Genomic DNA, 10,028 nt, shown 5'->3' with positions numbered 1-10,028 from the left:
CTGAACATTTCAATGGATAACAAGAAACCTGTTGTGCTCCTCCTCAGCTGTATTACAATGCAGCTCTGTTTGTCAACTGACAGGCACTCGCCAAAATGTGTCCACATGCATGTGCATGCATCTCTATCAATGTTCCGCTGTGTGTGAGTGTATATGTTTACCTCTGTTTGTTCCAGTGTCTCCTGCAGCACGCTGGGATCCGTGGGTTATCAGTGTAATTGGATCCCCTCCATGTCATCTTGTCGCAGTGTTTGTTGATAGGCCCTGTTTTAATTTGGCCTTTGTCTCTAATCTGTGGTAGCTGGCCCTCACCGCAGTAATCCCTCAGATAAATGGCAGACAGATTGGGTATCTGAGGAGCAGCAGCCATGTGCCCTGGCCCTGTTTGTAAGCCTCTGTAAATACGAAGGTGGAGGCTATTTAATGGGGAAAGCAGAGTAATATAAACGAGAGGGAAATGGATTAGAGAATATGTTCTGGAGCTGGGTTTTCTGTAAGACGCCACAGACACTTCACTCTAATGTCAAATCAAGGTCAACAGAAGGTATCGGCTAAGGTCAGAAGGGCTCCGAGCATTTTGCTGCTATTCCTCTGGGTGTCACTCCCAGAGAAGACACAAGATCTCACTGCTACATTTCAGACCATTTAAACCTAATGACCATTACATCTGACACACAGATTGTGTGACTGCCCCTACTTGCTTGCATCATGGTTACAAAAAGTTTGTTCAGTCTTTATCTCTTTTTATGTCAACATCCCAATCAAGGCAAAGCACTATAAAATGAATATAAAATGCATCTTTAACATGCTTTATATTGTTAGTTATTAATTGCACAGTGAAGCCGTACAGTGTTCTGTTGTCCTGCATCCACTTGTAATGAAATGTGGCAGGTGAGGATTGTAAAGGATGTTGCTGATCATAGCGCACCTCTCTCAGACACATCATATTACACATGATGTTCAGCAGGAGAGGAAAACTGTATCATCACACCTCTGACCTGGCCTGAGAACTGCTTAGTGGACGTCTGGCTGACCACTACAGCATCTGGCTATCAGGGCGTTAGCGTGCGAAGAGGATATGAAGAGGCCAAAGTGATGCAGTCAAAGTTTAGACCCAGCAACCCCAGCTCCTCTCCAGGGGAAAAAAAGGGAAGAATCTGCTGTCCCAGGCTCGTTTGGAGAAGAGCCTAATTGAATTAGGGCAGAATGAGCACATGCAGGAAGAGTTCACATGCTTCGTAAATGCCTGGAGATCCGTTACTTAGTCTTGGCAGGATCCTCAGCTCTTTTAAGCTGACACTAAAACCACTGAGTACACTGAGAAATGACAGCCATCGAGAAGGGAACTAGAGCTCTTCTCCCACCAGGGATTCCAGGTTCATCCCTCTGGCATGCAAACACACTTAGAATGTATGGGTTCTTGTGCACATCACTTTAGTTGGGACTGTGAGCACTTTCTCCTTGTTTCCTATGCTTTAACTTCTGATCTCAATGATTTATATCCAGTCTTTATTTACAGTACTTATTCCTGAAACAAGCTTTGACTGTCTATATTGTACAATCCGTTTAATGTGTTTTATGTTTTGTGTATTTTGACCAAGTCTCTACTAAAATAAATCTATGTGATGATTGTGGTTAAATACACATACAATTTGTATTTATTTCACTTTTGCCCTTTTTGATGATAGGCTTGCATTGGGGTGATTGTTGTCAGCTGCTTTTCCCAGCCCTGCCCTGTTTTCGAGATATGTCTCTTAATTGTCTACATCCACCCCAATAAGGAATTGTGGTGGGAATTGTTGTCTTTCATTTCTAAAACAGAAAACAGTGCCCTAGTTTCTCTGGATAATCTTAATAGCTTATTGTCCGTGTTTTTCATTGGGGCTACTTCCTGAAAGGAATGCAGTTCCAATGAAAACTGTTGACAGTGGACATTTATAAAAAGAAATGCTGCTGTTGAATTTTTGAATTGTCATTATTCAATGGTGTGGGCACCACAAACACAAATCCAATTACCTCCTTTGTACAGGGGTGAAGGGAGACATTTTGGAGACTGATAATACTAAAACCTTGGAAAACCCACTTCAAAAATCTTCTTCTGGTGAAGTCTATGCAGCACTGAGGTTTTACTCTCTTCTTGGGAGTTGACACCTCTGACAGGTAGCTTTGTCTTTGTTCTGTTCTTTGAGCTGCAGTCTGGTTCATGCCATCTCCGGGCCCTCCCGCTGCACCGGTCCTGTTTGCCCTGTCCTCTCTAGCAGCAGGGCTCGCTACCCTGTTTGTTTTAATCAGCACAATGTTTGCCAAAGAGCTTACCTCAGGAGATGGGAGTCCTTGTGTGTTCTCCTGCGAACCAGAGAGGACAAGGCCAAGTACAGTTATACTGTAGAGTCCTAGATAGTGCAAGCTTCCACTTTCTGTCCTTTTTTTCCTCAGGACACAAAGGTGCTCAAAGCCAAAGTGTGAATGAAATGGTATCAAAGCATCTCCACACTTGGCTCCATTGCAATTTTTTTTCTTTTCTGTCAAAGCCTTCAGGGAAGGATTCCCATATCATTTAGATGCAGCTTATTCAGACTCATAGTTACATTTTACTGTTAGGTGACCTTTAAGGGACAGCAATTATGATGGAAGCAAAGGAGGAAGTCAGGTGGTATAGTATGAAGAGCAATGAGGTCCGCATTAGAATATTTGGTGGATGGATAAGTCCACAAGATACAGAAATTTGACACAGACCATTGCTGTTCATCATTACTTATTGTTGCTTGTTTTAACTATGACCTTTCTACAACCCTAACTGCTTGATTATTAATGTAACCACAATGGTTATTAATGTAACCACAATGACAAAGGTCTTGCTGAGGAATTGCTGTTCTTCTCATGCATGTGTGTAGCTGTGGTATGGTTTTCAGTTTTCATACGGGGTTGAGACTGTAAAGTGTTTAGTCCTTACCTTATTTTATGCTTAGCTATAATGTTGTGATCTTCTTACAACTACTATGATTCTGGGCTGAAGGTCCTATTCTGCTTCACAATAAATGCCTCAAATGAAAGCTGCATCTCAATTATCTACCAATTATTTTTCTTAGTTACATTAAGACAAGGTCAGTGGTACACATGTTATCGGTCTCTTCTTAAAGGCAACATGGCAATCATGTGTGTAATTGTCAGACTCTCTGCTTTGAAAAATTACAGAAATTGTTGGACTCCCCCCAATTTTACGTTCACAAAAGAGGTTTTCCACACATGCATCAGCTGACATGAACTTTATAAAGTAACCCCCACAAAAATGCTTCTTAAATAATCTTTCTATCTTTGCATTAAGCCGCAGCATTGCTCTTCTCATCAAGTGTCTACTTTTGGCATTCGCATGTTCCACGCCTCTCCTCCCTCCTCTTATTTGGTCTCCATTTCTGCACGTCTGCCAGTCAGATTATCATCAGCCCTCATTTAGCACGTCCACTACCAGCCAGACATACCATCTTTGGCATCTCACCCTTCTGTCAGGCTGCTTCTCAATGGCAGCACCTCAGCCCCCTATTCTCCCCGCACACCCTTTTGTCAGGAGCAGAGTTGATCTATTTACCCACCATCCCACTGATCTTTTTCACAAACAAGCCAAGCGAAAGGAAGGAGGGGATGCAGAGATGTCAGCCAGCCAGTCAAACAACCAACTCGCCAGCTTGCCAGCCAAGCACAGCTCCTTTCCTTCAGTCGGCTGTAAAGCCCATCTGCTGGAGGTAGCATTAGATGAAATATCCCATTCAATCCCTTCCCTCAACTTTCCAGAATGCTTTTAGCCACATTTTAGCACACAAAAGCTGCTGCTCTGGCCTTTGTAGCTTGAGCTTCTATTTAAAAAGGTGAGGGTGAGGATGCAGGGGGAAGAAATCAATAAGGTGTCCTGGCTCTCAATCTTCTTGGCCTGCAGTGGAGGTGTTTTTAGGTTGGGAGGGGGAGGGAGGGCAGTGGAAAGAGGTGGGCTGTTTTTGTCATTCATAAGCTTTGCTGACAAATCCTTGACATCATTTGGCGGATTGTATCGATAACTTCTTCCTGGACTGCAGAGGACAAATCGAAATCATTTGTCTGGCTTTGTTGGGGTGATGGTGGTAGCGGTGTGGGGTTGCCATGGGCAGCGGAGAGGGATGACGTCCAGGACAAAGCCAGCCCTGCCAACCTCAGTTGTGACATTGGCAGCTGAAAGCATTTGTATTACAGGGAAGTTCAGGGGTCACAGCGAGACAGGCCAGTTGTGTCATTCTCAGCAATTTTTAGAGTTGACGGAGGATGGACACCTGCTGTTTTCCACCAATGAACCTCCATCAAGAAAATGCAGATCAGTATTTGTCAAAGAGATTTCTGTCTGGATCTAGTTTATATTGGGCCATGGATCACAACATACGACAACAATGCCCAAAAATGGTGGCAAATCTGAAAAAGATATATCAATCGACACGAATCTTGTAACAATGACTGATATCCATTTTAATCCTAAAATGCACACAAATATGCACTCGCACTCACTCGCAACCCCAAAAACACATTTATCTCTCATAAATATGCCCACTCACACAGATCTGTATTCATGTATTCTAAGTGGGAGCCGTTCCAGAGGGGAGAGGAGAACTCGCTTTTCCTGCCTGCTGTTTTGACAGTTGGGGCTTGAGCGTCAAATGGCAAATCTCTTAATCTGCCCTTATTAATAAGAAAAACATGAGACTGTCTGATATTGCCCCACACATTCCCATCTGCACTGAAATGAAAGCAAAACGGAAATAGCAAAATACTACAGGGGTATTATCATTACATAATTTAAAAAAAAGGATTGTGATAATACAAAATACTATGGTGACACCTGGATCCAAATTGGTGTGAGCTTCGGTGTTAGGTTTGAAAAGTGTGTGTGATTGTGTGTGTGTGTGTGTGTGTGTGTGTGCGTGTGTGTGTGTGTGTGTGTGTGTGTGTGTGTGTGTGTGTGTGTGTGTGTGTGTGTGTGTTTGTGTGCTTTCTGTATTGGGAACAGGAATGAGACAGTGCTAATCGCAGTGTGTATCTGTGGCTGTGGGGGATCTATTTGAGTGCATGAGGAGCAGACTTGGTAAATTAGTTTGATCCATGTTTGAGAGCTGCGAAAGGTCAAAACATTAGGTCTGCAAGTTTCGTCTAGGTTGTGCCCTGCCGACTTCTTTTTCTTTTTTTTTGTTATCATCGTCATCTTAAACACCAGAGTGACCTCACAGCTTTTTAGAGAACTATGGCCAGGCATCACAATAATATGAATGAGACACCGCAGATGTCTGAGAAAACATTCATACAGTAAATCCCTTTGTCGTGTCTTATTCCACATTCAAGTGATAATTGTTTGCTATTTTGTGGTGATTTGGAGTAAAATCTGGTATTAATAAAGGTCAGACAGAGGGAAGTCAGGTTCATGGGTTGTTTGGGAATGAAGGGAAGAGAACAGCACAAAAGGAGGGTAAAACCTAAGATGTGGAATCAAGCCAACACCCACTGGTCTTTGAGAAGCAAATTCTTGTTGTCAAATGATGGTTTATAACAATAATAATGAGACAGGCTACACGTGATCAACTGTAGCCGTGCTCACAGCAGAACAATGTGCAGAGGCAAACATTAGCAGTTTCATGTTGCTTCAAACTAACTAGGGAATAAAACCTATTGACTAAGTCTAAAAGTAAGTGTTGATACTTGTTCCAAAAAGCCACACTTGAGAGCCTGTCCACATAACCTCAGGCTGCATCCAACTGCTTCTCTTCAAAAATACTGTGACTTTGGATTTGTGTGGCAGTGACATAAATAAATGAGGACTTCATGTAAAAGCCTTTCTTTGAAAAAATGTATGGTCATTTTCATGTTATCCATTTCATGTCATGAACTCATGTTAAGAATTGATAAAAATATAACCTGAGACAGTTAATTTTACCTTTGGACATTACTGCTACATGCACCAAGAAGCAGGGCAGTTATAAGAAATGGAAAAAAAGCAAACAAACAAACATACCAATAAAATTTAGGTTTTACATAAATAGGTAATTACATACAATCCTTTTGGAATAGAAGGTGAGTAAGATCTCAATGATCAACAATGATTTGGTTGCTTGAAACTCAACATTTCAAAGAGTTTTAAGAGTAGTTTGCCATCTTTTGTTACTTCATGAGCAAATAACCCATGTGTTATGCAAGTTATGCAGTTGCTAATCATTGGGACACTGACATTGCTTATGCATCAAAAGTCAGATTTGACCACTTCCTCCCTTTTTCCTCTACCCAGCGACATGTCATTGAAAGTGTCTCATGGCCTCAACCTTTAAGAACTCTTGTTTGGTCCCACAATGTCATTCATACTAACTCATATGCTTTACATATGCTGCATTATTCATATTATAGCTCAGCCCTTGCAAAGTCCAAAATTTAATCATAATAGGACTTGCTGAGGAAAGGACTGTCTTTGAAAGCCGGCAAAATGGGAAGGTCTTTTATCTTCAAACACCCACTGATTAAGTCTTGGTGCCTATATTTTAAGGAATGTTATCCATGCGGTCACAGAGGAGAACAGAAATATCATAAAGGTTGTCAGAATATTACTTTGTGTTTTTGGTGACGATCCATAATGTCCCTTTCTTAGAGTTTGTGAACGGTTACCATCGAAATTTGGTTTTCAAACTCCTTTAAATCCTAAAACATTTGACTAACTGCTACTTCTTAACCTTTTTCGACTTTATTGTAGTAATGTCACTGTCATTGCTCAGCAAAAACCCTGTAGTGCGTACAGTTTTATCAGAAGTGATAGAATCAATCAATCAAATTAAATTTCTAAAGCCCATATTCACAAATCACAGTTTGGCCTCATAGGATTTAACACGAACAGAACTGCTATAACTTTACATAGAAGGCAGATTTGTAATATAGCGGAATTTTCCTCTAAGAACAGCGAGGAAGTTACAGTATGAGTGGCAGGGACACTCGGGCAAGGTCAGAGGTATTGGGAGTGAAAGGGGGGAGCAGTGGAGTAGTCTGCTCAACCCCTCCCCTCCCCCACCCCATTGTTGTGGCCCCTATCCTCTAGTGCATCCAACTTCAATTCCACTTCAATTTTTATCAACCTTCTGCTCGCCTCTCAAGGAGATAGGATTCAAACCCTGACACACATTAGCCCCCCAGATTGACTTGATACTGCCACACCCAGGGGACATTCCACTAAAAAGGAGACCCACTTTTTTCTCCTCCTTTCCCCCCTTTCACTTCAACCTGTTCCCTATCTCTCACACTATTGCCCTCTACATTATGTGTCCTTCCATTTCTTATCCTCTCCTCCTCTTCCTCCTCAGTTCTTTCTCCATCCCTCACTTGTCCATCCTCAACCTCATCTTGTTTTTCCCAGTGCATGCCTCCTTGTCAGTCAGCTGTCTGTGCGACATTCAACCTCCTTCTTCAGCGTGATGGACAGGCGCTACTGGCTTCTGATGGAGTAATTTGCTTACGAAAACAGGCTGGCATCAGAAAAAAAAGAGGGGGGGGTGTAGCCAAGTGATTGCATTAAGAACAGGGACAAGAGAGAGAAAAGTGTGTGTTGGGGATCACGGGGAGAGGGGAAGGTTTTCCATTTCCATTCATCACCACGGCTGATAGACAGACCACAGACAGTTTATTTTTTCCTGTTTCCTCCCCTAGCATTTGTGACGTACAAGGAGAAGCCAGAGTCAGGTCAGAGGACACACAATACTACGAAAATTCTACAAAACCACAGAAAACTTTCACATACCACTTTACTCTATCTCTCACAGTTTTGTAAGGGTATGATTTCATGGTTTTTATGGTAATGCAACCAACTGAATACCTTCTCGCCTCATGAAAATAGGAGATCCCAAGGTGCCCTTCAGATAATGTAAAAAAGTGTGAAAAGCCCTCGCTAGAGCCGGTGTTTGCTCTGTCCGTTCTTGGCTGCTCTACGAAGAGTCTCAAAGTCGACCTGCTCCCGATGTGAATATGAGGGGCTCATGTAAAGGTTATGAAAATATATCTATTGTCATTTACATGTGATTATAAACTAATGAAAACAATTTAAAGATAAACATGAATATTATATTCTGTTACTGCTGATAGATCCCCCTACACATGGACCTTTAAAGCGAGGGTTGGTAAACCTGAAAAAGCTAGAAAGAGTAGGCTACACCAATAAAATGCACTGATACATCCCATCCACTCCCATTGGCCCTTTTGTCAAAGCTAGGCCCCCACAACACATGAATATGCACTTTTCTCGTTTTGTTTTGCAGTGGAAGTCATTGTAGCGGAACTGGGAATTTGTCTGCACTTTCCCTTCTGGCTATCGTCTCTGCTTCAGCAGTGTAACACTCCCCAGCTTGTGAAGCCTCTTGTCATGTGCAGTGAGAGCACAGGTAGGGTCCACGCAGGCAGGCAGGCTGCTTAGGCTAGCATATCATTTCATTCATTCCGCATGAAATACTTGTCCAGTTTATTACAGTCCTGCGAGGGCCACGGACACCTTTTATCTGTTGATGCTGTTGGGAGGTGAAGAGGATTTCAACAAATAAGATAAAGTGTTTCAGAAACCACTTATCATTCCTAACTTTAAATTTCAAGTCTGTGGGCCAGTATTGGTGCAAAAATCTACAACTGCATCAGAAATGAAGTGACGGAGTGAAAATACTGTTTGCTCATTTTTGGCTGAATAAAATATGCACGAGTTGTCCTACATGTCCCTGTTTATAACACACAACATTTAACCTTTGCTTGATGGGCTGCTTTAGAAAAATAAACTAAGAGTATACCCACTTCTCCTGGCACCACTACACCACTGGATACATTCTCTTTACAACTGTGATGAGCAGAAAAAGCATCTCAGAATGACCAACACATCTTAAGTTAATGGTAGACTCACAGGAGGAACTACCCAGTATAAGTATAATGTGCTTTCCAATAAAGTACTCGGTGAGTGTATATCTCATTTGAATTAAACTGAACACTGTTCTCTAATGCAACAAAATTCTTAATTAGCTTCTAATTCCACAAACGTCTTTGTCTTTCTGTCTGTCTGTATGTGGAACTGTTCATCTTAACAGCTTTACAGTTGGCAAGTGTATTGATAATGGCCCAGGGAAGTGCAGCGCCAAATTTATTCTATATTTAGACACGTGATATGATTAACTTGTAAAGTATTGATAATAAAAAAAAATTATAATAAAAAATCACATGGAATAAACAGGTGACCAACACTAGCAGTCAGAGTAGGCTGGGCAGTGTGCTAACAGTCATTCTGTGCACTGAGTTGAACATGTCTTCTTCTACATCCTTGGATAAACCGCGCAGTGGTCGGCAACAGGGTCAAACTGATTGTTTTTATTTCACCATTTCATCGACTGACAAAGACATTCATGGGTGTCACAGGTGCTGTCATAGCAACAGAATGCTGTCATGACAACAGCAATCATAGACAATTCATAAATGTAATGGGGTTGGGCTTTGGTGAGCAGTGAGTTGGAGGTAGGTGACTGGCTGCCTGTATGAGGGCGTGGGGAATTGAGTTGCATGAGGAATATATTTCATGGCCGATTTATGGTGTCTTGTGGATATGTTTTAGCAATCACTACCCCCACCCCCCTTACTTAAGTTAATTTACATGTCAAAAATTTATATTTCCTCCTCCTCTTCCACAGACTCATTGTGGTTTTTCCACTTTACAGGGGAGCCAGAAGGAGTAGTAGTTTGCAGAGGTAATCTCAAGAAATCCTCATCCTCAGACTCCTTTTTAAAGATCTCCCTCAACCATTGGCACTGTTGCTCTTCCAGTTGCTGTGAGGTTGGATAACACAGTCTTAGGCTTGAGATGGGGCCCTTCTGTCCTCTCTAGAATCATCTAGAACTACCTAACAGTTCAGATGGACAACCTGCTGGACCACACAATATTGGCCTTGCCATTTTGGAGTGAGTTTTGCGGCAAAGGACTTGACAGCTTTGGACAATGGATGTCCACATATCTTACTTCC

This window comes from Hippoglossus stenolepis, chromosome 4 (genome assembly GCF_022539355.2).
Source record: "Hippoglossus stenolepis isolate QCI-W04-F060 chromosome 4, HSTE1.2, whole genome shotgun sequence".
NCBI classification, from domain to species: Eukaryota; Metazoa; Chordata; class Actinopteri; order Pleuronectiformes; family Pleuronectidae; genus Hippoglossus; species Hippoglossus stenolepis.
The sequence above is the reverse complement of the archived record's forward strand: the minus strand, read 5'-3'. Positions refer to the sequence as shown.